Raw genomic sequence first — 20,718 nt, 5'->3', positions numbered from 1 at the left:
CCTCCATGCTCTGCTTGTTGCCTGAGATGTGATCTTAACTAACTTTTTGCCTGGGTTAGGGTCTTCCTGATCTCACCCTCCTGAGTAACTAGGATTATAGGTGTTTACAGGCATGAGCCAGCACTTCCAGCTCTCATTCCTTTTCAAGGCTAAATAACTTTCAGCTGTATGTACACAGTGCATTTTCTTTATTTTCATCTATTGCTGGCCATTTGAGTGTTTCCATCTTTTGGTTATTGTAAGTAATGCTGTTATGAACAGAGCTGTACAAGTGTCTGAGTCCCTGTCTTCAGTTTTGTTGAGCATCTACTTGGAAGTGGAATTGCTGGGTCATATGATCATTCTGTTTACTTTTTGAGGAGCTGTCCTATTTGGTTTGCTATTCTTAACAGGAGTCGAGAACCCCATGACAACTTTGAAACAGCACACTGTATTTTGAATGTCTGCATGGAAAAAGAATTCCAGCAGAATTCTGAAAGATTAAGAGCACAGAGCTAGATGGTATTTACTGACTTTTAAAACCACTATTTTCAGATTTTGACAACTGAGTGAAGATTACAGGGTTTGGATTTATCCTACAGGTAAACTCAAGGAAAGAGACCAAGAGGACTGTCAGGGCTCCGTGCAGGAGAGGTCTTTGGATGAGTCACGGTTACATGCAGAGGTACAGTGCAGTTCAAGGGTCCTGTGAAGGAGACCTTAGGCCATGGTAACCATGTGGCCTTCAGCCAATTCCTTGAAGACTCCTTATCTCCATAGGGTTGCTACCTGCCACACAGTCAAGACAGGACAGGATGAAACACTTGAGAGAGGTCACAGAGACTTGGACTGACTTACTGAGTTGAGAGCCAAGTTAGGGTTTATAATGAAACAGAAGACACTTTGAAACTCAGTGAGGCAGCTCACCCTGTGTCCTTGGTGCATGTTACCTAAGTCGGCACTGCTGCTGGAGATTTACTGCTGGCCTGTCTTGGCTCCATCTGGGTGGGCGTGGAGTTGGGACCAAGGCTTCCCAGCCTACACCAATGCTGTCACTGCCCAAATTCTCCCCAATTTTCTTCTTTAGCTTCTGGGGACCCCCAGATGGGCTCTGCAGCAATGCAGTCCCCAAGCCTACCCAACAATTCGCAGACAAGAGGACCTGGTGTGGACCAGGCTCTGGATTCATCTCTAGATCCAGCAAGGGCTGGAGAGCAGCTCAGACCAGAGCAATGGATTCTGGGACAGCATAAGTTACACCTGAGAAGGAAACACAGAAGAACTTCCATGAGAGATGCCTTTCCAAGTTCTTTAAGTTTTTAATATTTTATACAAAGGAGTGGATAAAGATACGCGTGCGCACACACACACACACACACAGACTCATTTTCTGTGCAATTTTTTAGCTCTCCATGTAGCCAGGCTGACCTAAAACCCTCGATCCTCCTGCCGCAGCCTACTGTTGAACTCAAGAAAAAATATTACCAAGACCTGAGAAACCCACTTTCTCCCCATTCCCCCCTTCACATTCTTCCCCCCATATTCCAGAGCGAGCACAGTCTGAACTTCCTCTTAACCACCCTTTTGTTTATAGTAAGAACATGGGTGATGTGTGTACATGCATGTGGTATGCACACAGATGTATGTACATGACGTGCGTATACATGTATACATGTGTGCGTGTGTCTATGGTCTGCTCTTTCATGTTTTCTATGACTATCATCATGGTACTAAACCCTTATTTGGGTTCTTTATTATTAATGGACATGGATTGTACAAATGATGGGTTCCATTGGAATGTTTCATAAATATACCCAATGTGCTTTGTATGCACCTTTTACCCTCCCCCATCCCTCCTCCTCCTCCTTCTGAACCTCTTTCTCCCTTCTAGTAGTCCCACTTCTACTTTCATGTCTTTTTCCCCCTAGATTTTACATGTGAGAGAATATTCTTGTCTTTCTGAGTCTGTCCTATTTCTCTTAATATGATGATCTTCAGTTCTGTACATTTTCCTACAGATGACATGATTTTATCCTTCTTTGTGGCTGAATACTCCTCCACTGTGTGTGTACATCACTCATCTGTTGGTGGGCACCTAGGCTGATCCATAGTTGACTGTTGTAATAGGGTCATGATAAGCATGACCATGCAGGTGTCTCTATTGTGTGCTGACTTTGATTCCTTCAGGCAAATACCCAGGAAGGGTACAGCTGAATCATATGGCAGGCCTATCTTTAGCTTTTTGAGGAATTTCAAAATGTAAATCCAACAATGGATAAGGATTCATTTTTTCCTGCATTCTGGCCAGCATTCATAGCTGTTTTCTCCCTCCCTCCCTCTTCCTTCCCTCCTTCCTTCCTTCCTTTATTTTTGGTGGTACTGGGGTTTGACTCAGGGCCTGTGCTCAGTAGGTAAGTGCTCTACCACTTGAGCCATGACTTCAGCCCTTTTCTGTTAATTTTTCAAATAGGGTCTCACACTTTTTGCCTAGGTTGGCCTCTGACCACCATCTGACATGTCTGGCTTCTTGGTTGAGATGGGGGGTCTCATGAACTTTTTTATGATCCAGCCTCCAACCTCGACCCTTTGGATCTCTACCTCCTTAGTAACTGGGATTACAGGCTTCAGCTACTTTGCCTGGCCATTTACGCAGTCTGCAGTCAGATCCCATTTACCAAGGTGACTGCTGGGCACAATTCACTCATTCAGTATGTTCAGGCTCAGCCCTCGGTTCTGGGACGCAGCAATGAACAGGCAAAGCTCTTGCTCTCCTGAACCTACCTTCTGATATAATCCAGTTGTAGTACGCACTGAAGAGAGTGCACACAGGACAGAGGCTGAGTGGTTGAGAGCATTGGATCTTCAGGGCAGGCCATGGGGAGGATGAGGGAGTGGTGGCTTGACTTGCATCTTGAGCTGGAATTTCAGCCCTAGCAGCCACCGGCTGTGTGGCATGGGGACACTGTTCAACCACTCTGTGCTGCACTCTCCTCGCCTGTCAGGTAAGGATGATTTGATACTTGAGTCACAGGATTAATGTGAGGTTACATGAGCCTAGAATTTACGGAGCTCTCAGTGTCAGCTGGTGTTATCTGGCTGGTGGATAGAACATTTCCTTCTCTGCTGAAAGGAATGTCCGCAGTATCGCACAGTAAGAGCCTCTTGGAAATGAACAGAAATGACATGGTTCACTCTGTGTGTCCCCAACCGTTCACTCTCCCAGGCCTGAGTCCCCCACAGTGAAAGCTTTAGTGCATCAAAGTGCCCCTTGGGTTTTTGCATTTATATTTTTTAGTATGAATTTTCTTTGTAAAATTTGTTTATCTTCAGAGCCCAGCATTTGCCTTCTCCCCTACATACATATAGTGAGTGGCCCCACCTCAGAGCACAGCAGCAGGGAGTGACAAGGGTGCCAGGGTTTTCTGCTGAAAACAGCTTAGGGCCTACAGCAAAATGGCTCAGGTCAGCAGAGCAGATCAGCCCAGCAGCACCTGGACTTGTGGTCTGAGAACCAGACCATTTATTATGTGATGGCAGTCTCTAGTCTCAGTCTCTCTCTCTCTCTCTCTCTCTCTCTCTCTCTCTCTCTCTCTCTCTTGTTCTGTCTCTCGGTCTTTGTCTCTCTCTCTGTCTCTGTCTCTTAGTGTCTCTCTGCTTCTATCTCTCTGTCTGTCTCTCATACACACACACATACACACACCACCTTTCTCTGTGTCCCTGTCTCCCTCTCTGTCTCTCTCATACACACACACACTCACATAGTCACATACCACCTCTCTCTGCAGCTCTGTTGCTCTCTCTCTCTCTGCTTCTGACTCTGTCTCTTTCTGTCTCTCTCTCTCTCTCTCTCTCTCTCTCTCACACACACACACACACACACACACACACACACACACACACCACACCACACCACACCACCTACCAGTTGTTTGCTGCCTCCTCTGTTTTCAGATGACATTGGCTTACTGCCATGGCTCACACCTTCAGAGAGCTCAGGTGCTAGATCAGGCCCTGCCACAAACAAAGTCACCAACCCACAAGAACCCTGGGAAAATATCTGGCCTGGGGCTCCCCAAGATGGGGAGACCACAAATTCTGAGGGGGATGGTAAGGAAAGGAAGGGAAGAGGGAGGAAATTACTTCGATGTGTTCTGGAGTTCGTATTTTCTATGGAGTTCGTATTTAGATGGACTAAATACTGCGTTTTACCTATATCTTTACTGCTACTTTGAAGTGTATCTGGGGATGGCTGTGGTTAATAATCCATGATACTGTAAAGTATTCTTGTATTCACTATTACCTTATTGTGTTAAATGTTTTCTTAACTGACCACCCCGTTCTCAGTGCGGGGTTCCTGGACTGGGGTTCCTGGACTGCAGTATCCCCACCACCTGGGAAGGTGTTAGGAAGGCAGGTTCTAGGCACAGGTCCAGATCTACCAAGTCAGGAGCTCCAGAGTTCCAGCATCTATTTTACCCTTCTTAATATTTGCATTTGAGAATCTCTGAGCTAGATTACTTTATATTTAAATAAAAAGGGACCCTACTGAGCATTCACAGCTCCGGTAGTGTCTCTAGCAGTGGTTCCTGGAACAGACAAGACTTACTGCTCTTTAGTCAAAGAAGCAGGTGACCAGAAGGACCAGTTAGAAAGCTGGCCCTGCCCTTCATTGGCACTTCCATCACCTCTGAGACCTTGAAGAATCACCTGGCTCTGTCTATCTCTGTCTATCTCTGTCTCTATCTCTCCATCTGTCTGTCTGTTCTCTTGAACATCCCCACCATCCCTGGCTAACTGCTACCCAACAGGTCAACCTAATGGGTCTCTGTGCTCCAGAGCTCACAGCTGGAGGAGGGGCTGGAAGTGTCTCTTACATAGTCACAGAGAGAGAGAGAGAGAAAGAGAGAGAGAGAACTGGGATTCTGTAATAAAATTCTTTACCAGTGCCCATGAGAAGACAGGGTGGGAGAGATCCGAGAAGTGATAGACTCAAGTTCTCCCAGTGACAGTGATATTGGAGGTGGGTCTTGGACAGTGGTGTCATGTCTGCCGGGCAAAATGAGATGAACTCTCTTTTGAGATCTGCCCAAATTTCCTGAAATGCAAACAGGCTGCCAACCAAGCACACTCTAGCTCCCCCAACAGCATTATGGAAATAAGAGAGAATTAGTAGGTATTTGGAGAAAGCTCCAAAACATCCAAATGTCCAGGTACTTCCTGGTTATGCTGTATCTACTTCTATAAATGGCATCACCTCATGGATGTTACAGATCAGTACCTGAAATTTGTTGAATGATATTCATGGAGAACCCAATGTTCTAGGAAGCAAGAATAAAAGCTGTCAATAAAAATGGCTGTATTTTGGATCCCTGGCACGTATATCCCAGTGGTATTGTTAGGTAGCAGTTAGCTGTAAATTATAGGGAAGTGCAAAAAAAAAAAAAACTTAAAATGGAGGATTCTTCAAGGTCTCTGACAGAAACACACTAACAGCCTGTTAAGAACAAAATAGCCCACCATGGTCATGGGATGTCACAAGATGTTCTGAGTCACCTGCTCTAAGGTAGGTCAATATCAGTCCTGAAACAGTAGATCTGCACTTCACAAAAAAAGTCCCAGGCCTGTAAACCCTACCTTACGAGTCAGGTGGACCCAGTAACATTTTGTACTTTGAAAATCTGTACATCTACCCTCACCTCATTAACTGTGACTTCAGTCCCTTGGGCAGGTTCTAGGGAGGGACTAACAATACTGATCTACCTCGGTCCTGTGTGCAGTCAGAAAAGAATTCAGTCAAGACTTGAAAATGCAGTGAACACAAGAGTAAAATTTATAGCAAAGGCATACACTTTCAACAGACTGAAAGAGGGTCAACCCTAGTGAGAGAACGAGAATTACTTTTACCCTGGCACCAGTTCTCGTTGAAGTGGAAGGGATTTGGAGTGTAAGTTCCCCTAGGACCAGCCCATGAGGCTGAAGTCCAGGAGCTCAAGTAGGTTTACAGGTTTACAATGTACAAACCATTACCGGGTCCACCTGACCCTCAGGGTATGCTTTACAGGCCTGGGTCTTGTGACATCTCATGACTTCGGTGTGCTATTTTGACCATAACAGCAGCTAAGAGTTGGCGATTGTAATTACAGTGTTTTTTCCTCTCAGAGATAAAGAAGAATTACCCATTTTAGTTTCCCTTCGCATACCCTCATTGTTCATGGCTAACTGCTGCCTACAGTATTGGGACAACAGGCAATGATCAGACAAGCAAAAGGGAAGTAAATTTGGGTAAAGGGATGGATGAGAGTGCTGGTGACAGACTTTGCATATAGGGAGGATGGAAAGATCTTTTTGAGTGAGTGATTTTTGTGCCACAGTGTCTGTCCAGTGGGAAGATGTTTCAGGCAAAGGAGCAGCAGGTACAAATGGCCTCTGGCTGGAATGACTAGGGTATGATTTAAAAAAAAACAGAAGAAGGCAAAAATAGCTACGGTGTGTGAACAGGAGGGACAGTGGTGCTGGCAGGAGCCACAGTGGGCCCTCACGTTGGGCCTTAGAGGTCATGGCACTCGTTTGGATTTCTATCCAAGGAAAAAGTCTTTTGTGGGTTCTGAGTAGGAGGAGGATCATGTCCTGCCATCTGTTGTGGCCAGTTTCTTCTTTAATGCTTCTTTGACAAGCCAAGAGACTGTTGAACATCAAGGGGATCCAGGGCCTCCCTGCAGCGGTTCCTTAGTTGCATTTACTGAGCGCACAAACATTTGAGGCAATCGGCCTATGCCACAATCTCTGCCTCCCATGACCAGGCAGTTTCCAGAGGAAGAACTATAAATGTTGAATGAAAGATTTTTACCTGTGCTGGTAATACAATCAAAGAAAACTAAGATTCCTGGGAAATACAATAATCTCTACCAAATTGGCAAAGTGTTTAAAAACAAACAGATAAACAAGCAAACAAAGACCAAGTGTAAGAGTGGGCATAGGGACCTGGCCCTCTCAGGCGTTGATTGTTGGAGCAGAGATTGGCCAGGTGTTCTAGAGGGCACCTTGGCCTCAGGTAGGTGCACACCTGAAGGTGTGCCAGAACGGATGCAAGAAGCTCAAAGACGTTCAAACTCTCAACCTCATTCAGAATGGTGAAACCAGTAATAGATTGACTTTATAAATTGTGTCCTTACTAGGAAGTGGCATGCCACTATAAAATAATGTTGAAAGAGATTGAACAGTTTATTATATATGACTAAGGGAAAAAACAGGCTTGTTATTATATATGATATAATTTTGGCATTTAAATTTTTGACTGGGTAGTTGAATCATTTGCTTAAAAAAGAAGAAAGTAGGAAAAAAGTACAAAGGAAAAGTCAACCTTCCATTCTTGACTTCTATCTTCCCACTGCCAAAACTGTGGATAGCATCAAACAAAAACCAAATTATTTGCTTCTTACATATCATTCTGGTAATTCCTTATGCATGCACAAATAAATGCAAATACACCGCTTGCAAATAAGTAATTTCCTTTACTCCTTTCCACAAATGGTAGCATGCATTGCTGTATATTTTAATTTTTTATTTCAGTAAAAATCATTTACTAAAATAATTATTATCATTATTCATTTCTCTTTTGAATTAAAAAAAATTGTTTTGGCAGCACTGGGGTTTGAACTCAGGGCCTCACACTTATCAGGCAGGAGCTCTGACACTTGAGCCATTCCACCAGCCCGCCTTTTTTCTTTTGAGATGGAGTCTGGCTAAGTTGCCCAGATTAACCTCAAACTTGAGATCCTCAGACTTTTGAGTGGCTGGAATTACAGCTTTGTGGCACCTGCTCAGCTATCATCCTTTTTTAAACAGCTACATAGTGCTCCATTGTACAGCTATAACAGTACTTAATTAGCACTTACTACTAAGTAAGTAGTAAGTTTACTGTTTCCTTAAAAAAAAAAGACTAGTATAAATAGGGTTGTGATGTCTAACCTGGTATTAATCATTTTACACATTGTATCTGTAGGATAAATTCCTGAACGTGGGATTGCCAAGTCAAGTGCTATGTACATTTTCACCAGTCTGCACCTTGTACCAATTTAAGTTCTCATTGGCCATCTGTGTGAGGGCTTGTACCCTCACTGTCCCGCCAACAAAGGTGGTATCAAACTTCTGGATTTTTGCCACTCTGATAGGTACTTCAGTGCATTTCATCATTTATGTTTCCAAACCCATGGGTCTCCCTTTCTACTGCATGCTCGTATATTTTCTTCCTAAGAAATGCTTGTGCATGCATTTATTCATGATAGAAATACCATCTATGGCTGACTAGTGGACTGAGATGGTCCCATGCTCCCAGAACATGTGCTCTGGTAGGGGAGAAAAAGGGTTTTGAGCTAACTCTTGAATGGTTTATGTAATGCTTGCATACTTTTATGTGTTTCTGAATACATGTTGCACACAAGGTCAAATGCTTGGCTATATACTGCTACTGCTAGTTAGCAGAGATAATCCTTGAGTGGAAATGGTTTGTCCTTTGTACTTTTCCATATTTTAAAACTTTTGTCTGCTGGGCGCCAGTGGCTCACGCCTGAAACCCTAGCTACTTAAGAGTTTGAGATTGGGAGGATCATAGTTTGAGGCCAGTCTAGGCAAATAGTTCATGAGACTCATCTCCAAACAGAGCAAAATGGGCTGGAGGTGTGGCCCAAGAGGTAGAGCACCTGCTTTGAGAGTATGAAGCTCTGAGTTCAAACCCCAGTCCCACCAAAAACAATAACAAAAAAAAGATTTTGTATTGTACATACATTGTACAAGAAGTTAGGTGGTTCTTTTCTTTTTCATTCATTTTCTGGATTTTTCAATTATTTTAAACATTGTGTATGATTTTTGCAATCAGGAAAAAGAAACAATATAAAAACACACATTTACATATGTTATTTATTTATTTATTGACAGCACTGAGGTTTGAACCCAGGACCTTGTGCTTGCTAGGCAAGTGCTCTGTCACTTCAGCCACATCCCCAGCTATATATATTTCAGATGTAAAAAAAACAAGGACACTTCTTTTCCTTTTTTTGGCAGGAGTGGGGAGACAGGGGTTTAAACTCACAGCTTTGCACTCGAAAAGCAGGTGTTTTACTGCTTGAACCACACCTCCAGTGCATTTTGCTCTGGTTATTTTGGAGATGGGTCTTGAGAATTATTTGCCTGTGCTGGTCTCAAACTGCAATCCTCCCTATCTCAGCCTCCCAAGTAGCTGGGATTACGGGTGTGGGTCAGCAGCACCAGCAGGGAAGACTTCTTTATGAGCCACGTATGGTGGTGCATACCTAAAATCCAGCATGCAGGAGGCTGAGGCAGGAGGATCCTGAGTTGGAGGACAACCTGGGCTACATAGTGAGATTCTGTCTCAAAAAAATAAACAAAAACAAAATAACCAAAAGTCCCAGCCCCAACAAAAACAACAACACCCTTCTGTATGGTGATGAGCAGTTTGAAGAGGTGCCAATCCACTTTGAGAGCTCTTGAGAGGGTTACCCTGTTCCAGTACTTCCTGCACCAAGTTCCTCTTATGGGCCCTTGCTCATCAGAAAAACAGGACTTGTTTCTCCTGTCTCTCCCCAGCTGGGCAGTCCCATCATCACCCAGCAAAACAGGAACCCCGCAGCTCTCAGTGCTGGAAATCTGGGCACAGGGTCCAGTCCCTGGAATTTCCCTTCTGCTGATCCCAGCTTCAGGCTCAGGGTCCAAGGGTGACCCCTATTGGTGGAATTTAAATATGCTCATTATTGGTGAGCCTGGTCTCATAGAGGTTTTATTTATTTATTTATTTATTTATTTATTTATTTTTTGCTGGTCTCTCTGAAACCTTGAAGTCCACAGCCCACTCCACACAGCTGTACCCTGCCTCTCCTCTCCCTTTCTCTCCAGGTCTGGAGTTGCAGGTATGACCAGCCTTTCACACTTCACACAGGCAGCTGCGTAAATGGGGAGGGGAGCAGCTCTTTACCGGTCAGCACGTGGAATCCGATGACTCTTGCTTTATGGGACAGACGTGGAATTGAACAAAAATGCCAGGCGTGGCAGGCTGTGGAGCAGCGAGCATACAGGCCAGTGACCTCACAAGACTGGTCAAGGTGCTGCACCCCAGATGAGGAAAGTAGGCTGGAAGTACATGCAGAGAACAGAGGATGGGCAGCTTTCTGGATAGTGGGTTGCGTTGTTGACACTATCTCGCTGTCTCTGGACACCTCTCTGGATGGATTCCGGCATGAGCCAGAAAGCTAACAGCTCCCTTTTTGACCAGCTCCCATCTCTGCATTTATAAGACCTTGAATTTAGGGAAGCATGGGTAATGAGTCCACCAGGTTATTGTTACCAATATTCATCCCAAAAGAATTGCCGGGCATACCCTGTCCATCCCTGAGTGCTGGTGGAGATCTGGCTGGAGAATCTGGTTTTAGACGGTGGAGCCAGCTTGTAAATTCATCAGCATTGCTCTTTTCCCCCAGGGCATTGGCCTATGATAAAGAAAACTGGATACCACAGGAATGTGCACTTCTGAGCTGGAGAAAGCGTGACTAAGCACTTCTCGGTGTTCTGTAGACAACAGTCCTTCCTTACACCCCATCTCTCCCATGCCAGTGGAGCTGGCCCTCACTTGAGAGCTGCACTCAAGCTTGGCAGCCTCAGGTCTGCTCTGCTGACATGAGCAGGGAGAGTGGGGAGTCCTGCAAGTTGCTCCATGCCAGGCTGATCCTAAGTTGGGCATTCTCCCCTTGGTCTGATGCTCAGCACCTAGTCCTCGTGGACATTTGTGGGCCTGGTAAAAAAGGAAGGGAGCCATGTATGAGGACTGAGGGGGAGGTTTTTTATTTTGGGTAGCTTTCCCCAAGAAAGGCTGGGAGGGAGGTTCATCATAGGACCCAGCTCACTGCTTCCTAAGAAGTCAAGGAAGGGTTACATATGTTGACCATGTCTCCAGTAGAGGTAGAGTCCAGCTTTCTAGAGGAGCTTGGAAGTGGACTGCTGCCCTTTCCTGGTTTAGCAAGTGACCAAATGCCCCAGTCGAAGACACAGATTTCCAAAGAATCTGTCCAAGTAGATTCTCAGAGTTAGCACTACTGCCTAGAATGAAGACCTTTGCATGGGGCCAGTGCTTACAGGACCGCAGCTGGCAGGAAAGAGAAATGTATATATTCTAGGAGGTCTTCAGCTAGCCAAAGAAGTTGAGCAGCATGCTCCAAAAAGGGGAAGGGGCAGAGAACTGACATCAAAGGCTCATTATACAGACTAAAACAAACACAAAAACAAAAAATCAAACCACCGGAGGCTCAGAGAAGGGAAGTAGCTGGCCCTAGGGCACACAGCAAGTTTGCGGCAGAGCAGAGAGAAGACTCCAGATGCTCTGGGGTCTTTTGTTGGCTTTCTCCACCAATACTGTTTCCTGGGCAGGAGAGCATCTTACTAGGGTGCCTTCTTGCTTTGACCCTTGGGAACATTGGCCTGTCCATTTGCAGAGGCACAGAGCCCTCTACCCACTCAGGTGCTGAGCACCTGGTGTGTGCCGGGACCAGTACTTCCCTGGTCATATTGAAATTCCATCAGCAAGCCCATGAGAACCCAGTGTGGAAACTGAGGCCAGAGAGGATAAGCTCCTTATCCACGCACACATAGCTGGCAGTTCTGGATCCAGTTTAAACAGAGGTCTGGGACTGAAGGTCCGTGTATTTTCCTACACAGGAACTGCTGAAACAGAGACCAGAACCTCTCTGTAAGTCCACTCCTCTTCTCATGAGCTACCAAGGATTTTGAGACGCAGCAGCTCAGGGCTCAGCATCGCGACGATTCCGTGCTAGACACAGGCTTTCTCCCGTCCTGGACCGCCTGTCCTTTGCAGACGGGCCTGGGCGCAGCGACCCGCGGTGCTCCTTGGCGGGACCGGCCCGGGGCCGCGCCAGTCCCGGGCTGCAGCGCCCTCACCTGGCGGCCGCGGGCCTGTCTCCGCGTGGGTCTCGGCTCGCCCGGGGGCTCCGGTCTGCGTCTCCGCGAGCGGCCGCCAGAGCCCGCCCCGGGCCGGCCGGCCGGGGCGCAGAGCCCCCGCCCCACTCGGGCTGGCCAGGCCAGGGGGAGGACGCTTTCTCGGGGGCCAGGCGGGGAGGGGATGCGGCGGGCGGCGGGGGCTCGGCGGAGGCGGAGTCAACGGCTATAAAAGGCTCGGCTGGCGCTGACTGCCCGGAGCGAGCGCGCGAGCGGAACCGGCGCTGCGCGGAGGAGCCGACCTCGGGGCGCAGGCGGTGCGGAGCTCGAACTCGGCCAGGACCGAACCCCGATTTCCCGGGCGAGCTCCCACTCCGCCTGCCCACGCTTCGGACGCTATCTCGGCTACCGGCCCCCAGGTAAGCGCGCTGGCCAGGGGAGCCTGGGCGGCACTGAGGACCCAAGACGGGAGGGGAGGGAAGACCCGGGTCCCGCGCCTGTACCTGGCTTAGGGCAACCCTTACCCGCCACCAACTCTTGTCTGCGCGCCCTGTGCTGTGCTGTGCTGTGCTGTGCAGTGCAGTCCGTCTGTCTGTCCATGCGTCTGTTGGTGGGCGCACTGTCCTCAGTGCTACCTTTCTCTGAGAGCTTGTGATCCTTTAAAGCGGCAGGTGTCCCCTCTGAGGACATATCAAGTGGGCGGCAGGGGTCTCCCTGCTTTGCATAGATCTTTTTTCCCCTTCTGGATGGCACGAGAGGCTTGCTCCCGGGACAGGGTCTCGCAGAAGATGGACAGCGTCTCGGCCAGAGCCCGGCTCGCAGTGCGCATCACTGGGCGCGCGCCCCGCAACTAGTCTACGAGCCGGTGTCACGTCCACGTCCGGGGGGTTTCCCCTTCGCCTCGCCGGACCGCACCGGGCACCCGGCGATGCGAGATGTGAGATGTTAGTGGATGTTAGATGACCTCAAGCCCGCTGCTGAGATCCTCACCAAACAGCGCTGGAAGATTTGGTCTCAGACAAGGCACCTCCGCCGGCTGCAAGAAGGGTCGCACTAAGTCAAGAGGAAAGGCAGGGTCCCGGCCGGGCTCAGGCCAGAGTCGTGGCCCGGTCTCCAGCCCGCCGCTCTGCGAACGAGGGCCAGTGACATTCTGGGACTGACGCCTCTGCATGTGTGCGCTCCCAAGCCGCTCGCCCCCAGCTACGGCCGCAGGTCCCCAAGTCGGACCCACTGCTGTCCCAGGCGTCCGGCCAGCAGCTGAGGTTCTGCTCCGAGCAGCCAACGCTGCTGCCCACAGGTAAGAATTCCCTTCTGAAACCAGTCTTTTGATGTGAGAGCCAGTGCCTGGCTGCAGCCCCATCCCGGAGCCGGTGAGCCGGGAGCCGGCTCCGTGTCCGCGGTCTGGACAGTGATCCAGGCGCGCCCTCGGGCTGGAGCCGGCGGCTCTGCGTGCCCAGGCGCGACGCCACCATGGACAGCTCCCAGACACTTCCTCCACTCGGGGCCCGTGGCCCTGGGTCTCAGGGAAGTCATGCGCCTTCATCACAGACTCCAGGCATTGGAGCGCTGGAAAGGAGGAAGGGGACTGATAGTTCGTGGGGACCCTAGTGTTCTGTATTGAGGCACCAACCACCCTACTGGATGTAGGCTGTGGTGTAACCAGGTCCTAGGTGAGCCTACAACAGATTCTGGACAGGACTTTTGGAGTCACTTGGAGCTTCCTTGGCTTTCTTGTAAATGTACAACCCTTGAGTACCTGACTGAGGCAGTGAGATAAGTCAGGCATGACTAGACACTCAAGTGCTTTCCGTGTAATTCATGGGGCCATGAGTTTTGTTTTATTAAACTATTTAGTAAATGTGGCATTAAGAAGCTGTATTAGCTTCACAGTTCATGACAGAATGGAGAAAAAATCAAATAGGGCAAATTCATGAAGAACGTGTTTGAATGCATTTGCAAAAGCAACTATGCTATTTTCTTGTCCTAATGGTTTCATCCCAAATTCCTAACAATCTTATTTAACAGCTTCCAAAGGCTCCTCTGTCATCTAGTAGATGATGGTTCAAGTTGGTTACTTGGAAACCTGTGGGGGTTAATTTGTGCACCAAGTTAAACATCCCCTCCTCTAGTTAAAAAAAAAAAAAAGATACCAGATGAGGTCTTTTACAGAAGTGTGTGTGTGTCTTCCTTTGTTTTAACATTACAAGAGGCTCAGGTCTGTTCTGTTTATGACTGATGAAGGGCCATAGAGAGTAAAAACAACAAGGGTGTCTTTTTTTATTGGGGTGGGGGGACAGTGTCTGTGACTTTGGGAAATCAATTAAACTTTTCCTTATCCATAGGCTGAGGATAATACAATCTACCTTTCAGGGTTGCTATGAAAATTAATTGGCATAGTGTAAAGCTTCTAATCCACTGCTGAACACAGAGAATGTGGCTAAAATGGCACTGATTATAGGTATATTTTAAAAGACAGTTGTGTATTTCTTTTTCCTCACCTAGTAACTGTTTGGTTGGGACTCCATCTCCACTTAATTTCATATTCAAGACTCTGTTGGATTTTGATGGAATTGATGGAAATGCTAAAAACATTCTTATTTAACAATAAACAGAAGAATTTGCATGTGAAACAAATCACCTGTACAGCTCGGAGGAGAGATAAAAGTAAGTCATTTTCAGAATGTTATCATTCTGTTCAGGTGATCCATTCTTCCTGCCCTCTCTCACAAGGTCTTCTAAGGGACTTTGCTGTCTTTCTGGGGGTGAGGTGCTTAGTACAGAGTGGTCTCCAGGCCTGGTTTCTGGATCACTCCAGGATGAAGTTCACATTGGGTGTCCTGAGGCAAATCTTGGTCTTGGAGCCCACTGAGTGGTCATTGCTGTACTTGAGCCTTGCTTTAGATGAGAGCCTGACCAAGACAACTGTTCACAATTGTTTTGGTCTCAGCTGGATTTGAAAGTTCCCTTGAGCTCTGCATTTGGGGCTTCTGTGTGGTAGAAATCAGCAGTACCTGTCACATCACAGAAATTTAGATAATGGAGTTGTGAAGTACACACACTTCCAGTTAGACTTTGCCCCAAAGGGTGTGCATGTATTTCTGTAGTTTTACATTTTGACCCTTAAATTTTCCCTCTTTTTCAGATCAGAAGGAACTGTCACTTCCTCCATCTGGAAGGAGAAAAGCTAAGGAACGGCCTGCAGATGCTGGGAGTCCTTCTGTGGCTTTCATCCACTGGTGACGGGACTAAAACAGGAAGACCCTGACTGACCTTGAAGTCCAGACTCTTTTCTGTGGACTCCCATGCAAATTTCAGCTTCCAGCATGCTCATTACTTCCTGGTAAGAAACTATTGAACTACTTAACACTGTTGGACAGCAGGGGCAGTGTGGGGAGGAAGTGGAAAAAAGGTTTCTTCTTCATCAGTCCTGTGGCATTCTGCCTATCACAGTAGTGTGAGTCCTTGGGACAGACAGATCAAATAAATGACAACAGTGCATTCAGCAAGAAAGGCCAGGGGATGGGAAGGGTGACTTCGGCTACTCTCATCAGGCTCCTTTGAAGCCTGCCACGTCCGTGACCCCTTTTTAGTACCTTCTGGGGCATTGGTGGAGCAGCCCCATGTGGTAGTTTAGTGAGTTTTGCATTGATAGCTGTAACCCACAGTAGAAATGCAAGCATGTAGGTAGGCTTCCTAAAAGGAAACAAAATTATGTTGGTGGGTGGCAGCACCCACAAGATCTCATATCTTGAAAAACCTGGACCACATGTATCTCTGCACCTGGTGGCAAACACTCAGATGCTTGACCTTATCAGGTAACACAACAGCTGTCTCCTCCATCCTGGTTTTGTTTTTAACCATTACACATGTCACTTTCCTCTGGACAGTGAACAAGAAAGGATCTCGTTCTTACTGTCTTGACTCTGGTTGGGTTGGTAGGAGGGAGGGAGTGGCCATGGCACTTGGGAGACTTCTGCATGCCGTGTTCCTTTCTGTTGGTTTTGACAGCTGCTCAAGTAGGCCTGGGCTTCCCTTTCCAAAGGCCTGGCATATTGGAACTTTGCACATTCGGGTAGGATGGTGGCTTTCATGGTGCCTTTTGTTAACCTCTGTGATGTTTATCCAGCCTCTCCTCTGGGGCCATCCTTTCCTCTGTGGTAGGTTCCTCAGTCCTTTCTTTTTCCCTGTCTGCCCTGGAGCCAGGCTTTGTTCCAGTTTGGGTATTTGGAAAGGAGGCTGCTTGCAGAGAAATGTCATCAAATATACATTTGCTGCTTGCCCAGTTCCCTCAGTGCCAGGAAGCACACATGCCCACCCAGAGGGAGGGGAGCTATTGAGTCTTCCTGTCCCTGAGCCTATGGACAGAGCAGGCTCAGCTGGGCTCCCCTAGGTTCATCTTGGCTCTAGGAGTCTGGATGCCTCTTTGCTTCCCAGCCCTGCAGTAAGGGAGCCTTGGAAAACACAGGCAGGCCTTCTCCATACAGGTTCCCCTCCAAGCCAGACTTCATCTCTCCAGCCCCAGACAGCCTGGCTCCTTGCACTGGGAAATCACTGTGGCATTATCTTTGTGCAAGGGCAGCTGTATTCTAGGTTTACAACTTGAGTTTAAAGTGCTTGGACCAGACAACTGCTTTTGAAAACCCTATGCATCTCTTTGTCAGGGCTTAGCCATTAGATGTTTTCTGTTATAGGGAAGGCGCGTCCAGAGGCTGGTGGCTCTCCCAGGGAGGTATCCATGTCAGACTGCTATCTCTCCCACTTCTCCACAGCTGGTGAGGACAGGAGGGCTGCCAGCTTCCTTAGCAGCCTGCCACACTGGGCTGATAAGTTGATGTTCTTGGCCTGGGTTTTCATAGCTGTAAGGCAGGGACCCAACCCGTGGGAGTGAGGGCAGTGCAGTGGCCCTGAGGACAGGACAGGCTTCCTTCCTGTGGCTCTGCTGTCCAGGAAAGATGGAAACCACTGGCGTATCCCTTAGGGACAGCGCTGAGGGTGAGGGTAATTGCAACTCTGCTTCCTGCGTAGTCTGGCTGTCACATAGCTTGGACAGGTTCCCCTCGTTCTCCTTCTGCTTCTTGACCTGCAGAGCAAAGGGATCAAGTGAGACCATACTTCTCAGGCTTAAATACAAAAACGAGCCACAGGGACACCTGTTAAAGTGCTGGTTCCAAGTTGGCAGACCTGGGGTGGGGTTTGGGGGTCTGCATTTGCAACAAGCTCTGGGATGAAGCTTCAGGTTCTGAAGCTTCCATCAAGGGGCAAGGGCCTGCCTGCTAGGGACTTGCTGTGATCCAGACCTAACTCATTTTGGTGTCATTTAAGTCAATTTTGTATGTCCAAGTAGAGCCCAGGTGGCCTATGCCTTCCTAATGACCTTGTAATGACCTTCAAATTGTTGGAGATAATTATTGTTGCTCCTCTGCCATCTTATCAGCAGAGTAAATATCTCAAGCCCCTTTAAATTTCCCCTTTCCTGTCATAATAAATTTTCCAAAGCTCTCTGGACTGAGTTACTTTTAAGTGCATGACCATTGTGCAAATGGCAATTATCTTTGTCTGGCAGTGGTATTTGAATGCAATTTTGGTGGTGTTAAGAGATCACTTGGGGAATTTCATCTAACTCTGGTCCCAGACACTGAGAATGTGTGTTTACATTTGAACAACTGTTCTTATGATCTCAAAAACATCACAACATTTTTTTAAAAACTGAAAATGAAATTTAAAGCTTAATTAGTTACCTTGCTCAGTCCCCCTTCCTGCAACATTGCAGGGAGAATGAGCCTCCAACACAAATGCGTCCTGGGAGCCCAGGGTGCAGGTGTGCCATCCACACTCAGATGCTGAAGCTAAAGTACAAGTTTTTGAGCATCTGTGTGGCAGGCCCTGAATTAGTTACTGAGGAGACAGAGCCGAGTACATGGTTCCCAATCCCAAGAAGCTGACGATCTAGTGGGGGACAGACATGGAAGTCAGAAGTTCCCCTGCAGTGTGTGTGTGTGGGGGGGGTCAGGACAGATGGGCCACAGAATGGAGGTCAGGTGGCCTGTGGGGAAATGAAGGAGGCCATTAACTCAGCCAGAGGAGAGTCTAGGAAACTTAACAGAGAACAGGGATGGGATGAGTCTGGAAGGATTAACAAGTGTTTTCAAGAATTTTTAGCTCAGGCAATGGTGGGTTGTGGGGAGTGAATTTCAATGCTTTATTTATAAATCCATTTACAAATCAGATTTTAAAAGTGTCTTTGTTTGGAGGTAAGGGCTGGATTTTGTCTTGAGGCCCCCAACAGGTTCTAAGACCTCTGTGGGTTCCAGGAACACAGCTGGAAAACCTTTGTCCTGGATCACTTTGCTTTGCTTAGGCAGTGTTATCTCAACTTTATTTTAGTCTGCCTTGCCATGTCTTTTCAATATGTGATAGTTTGATGTTCTTTTGTGTCAAAAATTTTCAAAGGTGTAGAACAAGGTTTATCTTGTGTGTGATAATCTAACAAGTACCGGGTACGAGGACTGCCATGGGAAAGGCAAGCTGACAGGTGCTGGTCCAAAATACTCACATTGTAGCCCATCATGGGAACCACAAATAGAGCTGTGAGCTTCTTGCAAAAATGGACTTGTTATTTTCTACCTGTAAATCAATCTAAGCCTCCTAAGACTTTTCAGATTCTATAAAAGCTGCTAAGAGAAAAACAGTTTATTTCTAGGATGTAAGAGTCAACAAATTCCACCCAAGATACTACATCCCCTTTCACTGATGTATACTAGCCCAATTTGAATGTACAATGATTTTTAAAGTGGGATTTGTGGGCAGGCATCAGTGGATCATTCCTGTAATCCTAGTTACTTGGGAGGCGGAGATCAGGAGGATTTTAGTGCGAGGTTAGCCTGGGCTCCTATCTCAAAAATACCCAACGCAAAAAGAAAAAAAAAGTATATGTGTGTGTGGGGGGGTGTGTGCCTGGCAGAGTGGCTCAAGTGGTAGAGCCTAGCTAGCATGAGGTTCAAACCCCAGTACCAAAAAAAGTGGGGTTTGAAAAGGAGAGCCTCCAGGTGAGTGGGCCACTGCAGTCCACAGCTGTGGCTCCTGCATGCCCCCTACAAAGCTCTCCTAAAGGAGGAAATTGATATCTGAGTGTACAACACCTGAAGAGAGCCTACCTCTCAGTGAGGGGACCTGAAGAACCCTTCTTTCCCTGGTGCCACTCCACAAACACAATCATGTGATTATTTAAGATGGTGAGAAGAAGACTTGTTCAGTTCAGAGACCTTAGAGAGGACCTCCCTCTCTTCTGGCTGTGGAAGGAACCCTGGCAGAATGAAGGGGCCCATGACAGACGGTTTCCTTCCAGGGTGGGCATCTACTGCTGCCTGGGGCTCCTTCTGCCAGCCAGACCAACATCCTGCTGCTCTGGGCAGTGTCAGGGAAGGCTGGGGTGCTGGAGGGTGACCAGCAGCTCCACTCTCTGGGGGGCATTGGACCTCCTGTCCAGAGGCCTTTGCACTGACCTCATCGCCATGTCAACTGAAACACCCTGCCCTGAAGGCTGATCCTCAAACCTGGGGTTTCGGCCTCTCCCTGGTTCCTAGGTTTTCCTCAGGAATTGCATGACTTCCTGATGTAGGTGCCCATAGACACTGACTTCCTAAATCCCATGGAACTGTCTGTCTGGGGGCAGCTGGCGGGGAGCCTGAGTCATAGACTAGCTGCAGAGGCTGTTGCCTGGCTGTTGCCGTACTCTGGGGTTCCTCCCGCAGCTCCCTGAGGAGCAGGGGTATCTGCGGGTAGGACATGAGGTCAAGGATATACAAGGTCACAGAGGTAGACCTGGGCTTCTGTCCTGTTTCCAGTGTAAGGCTCACTCACCTGCTTTCTTCATATGACACTTGCCCATGTTGTCCGGTGGGAACCCCACTTCCCAGCTTGGTCCCATTGAGCCCCCTAAAGTCCCCATGCTTGCAGTTGTGTGACACTGTTCTCCTTCCTGTAAAGAAAAGGAGAAATGAGCACCGAAATGGGTGCACAGGGGAGCAGATGAGCCATTCAAAATATATTTTTTTAACAAACCAGCTGTTTGTGACAAGCCTATTTCAAAGCTGGATCGTAGGCATGGAGTAATTGACTCTTACGCTCATTTTCCAAAGGTTTGGGTTCAGGAAAACCTCAAACATAGTAGCTAAGTACTTCTCCTTCCCTTGCCATTAAAACCCATGTTTATTTTCAGAGGAATTTAATCCATATGCTTCAGGTCCATTTCCATGTTATTCAGCAAAATGTTGTTTCCACAACATTGCTAAGCCATGAGCGAGCGAGTGAGCTGCTCTTTCCCGCCAACCCGTGCACAGCCGAACCCAGGCTGATGGTGAGCACTCTATTGCCTTTTCTGGACACAAAGAAATGTGGGTCTTGGAGGAAAAGGGAAAAACCAAGAGCACAGACCCTGTCTTTATTTATAATTTTGATATTTGTTTCATTGTGAATGGTTTCTTCCATCCTTCATTTCTCTCTCTCTCTCTCTCTCTGTCTCTCTCTCTCCCTTTCTTCCTTCCTTCCTTCCTTCCTTTTTGGTGGGACTAGGATTTGTACTCAGGGCTTTGCACTTGCAAAGCAGGCACTCTACCACTTGAGCTACACCTCCTGTCCATTTTGCTCTGTTTATTTTGGAATGCGGGTCTCATGAACTATTTGCCTGAACTGACCCCAAACTGCAATCCTCCTGATCTCAGCCTCCCAAGTAGCTAGGATTACAGGAGTGAGACACTGGCACCCAGCCAATATGGATTATTT

The 20,718-nt window shown here is 47.5% G+C and overlaps 1 protein-coding gene across 2 annotated transcripts in view; it reads left to right on the top strand.

The window, feature by feature from the left end:
* Positions 1–12,187: 12,187 nt before the first annotated feature.
* Cemip (cell migration inducing hyaluronidase 1) overlaps positions 12,188–20,718 on the top strand; it is a 143,151-nt gene continuing 134,620 nt past the window's right edge. For both annotated transcript variants that reach the window (XM_020181136.2, XM_074061780.1), the window contains exon 1: positions 12,188–12,356. The gene's annotated coding sequence lies outside the window, so the exon portion shown is untranslated. The remainder of the gene's footprint in view (positions 12,357–20,718) is intronic.

Source organism: Castor canadensis, chromosome 19 (genome assembly GCF_047511655.1).
Source record: "Castor canadensis chromosome 19, mCasCan1.hap1v2, whole genome shotgun sequence".
Classification (NCBI taxonomy): Eukaryota; Metazoa; Chordata; class Mammalia; order Rodentia; family Castoridae; genus Castor; species Castor canadensis.
The sequence above is the reverse complement of the archived record's forward strand: the minus strand, read 5'-3'. Positions and strand labels throughout refer to the sequence as shown.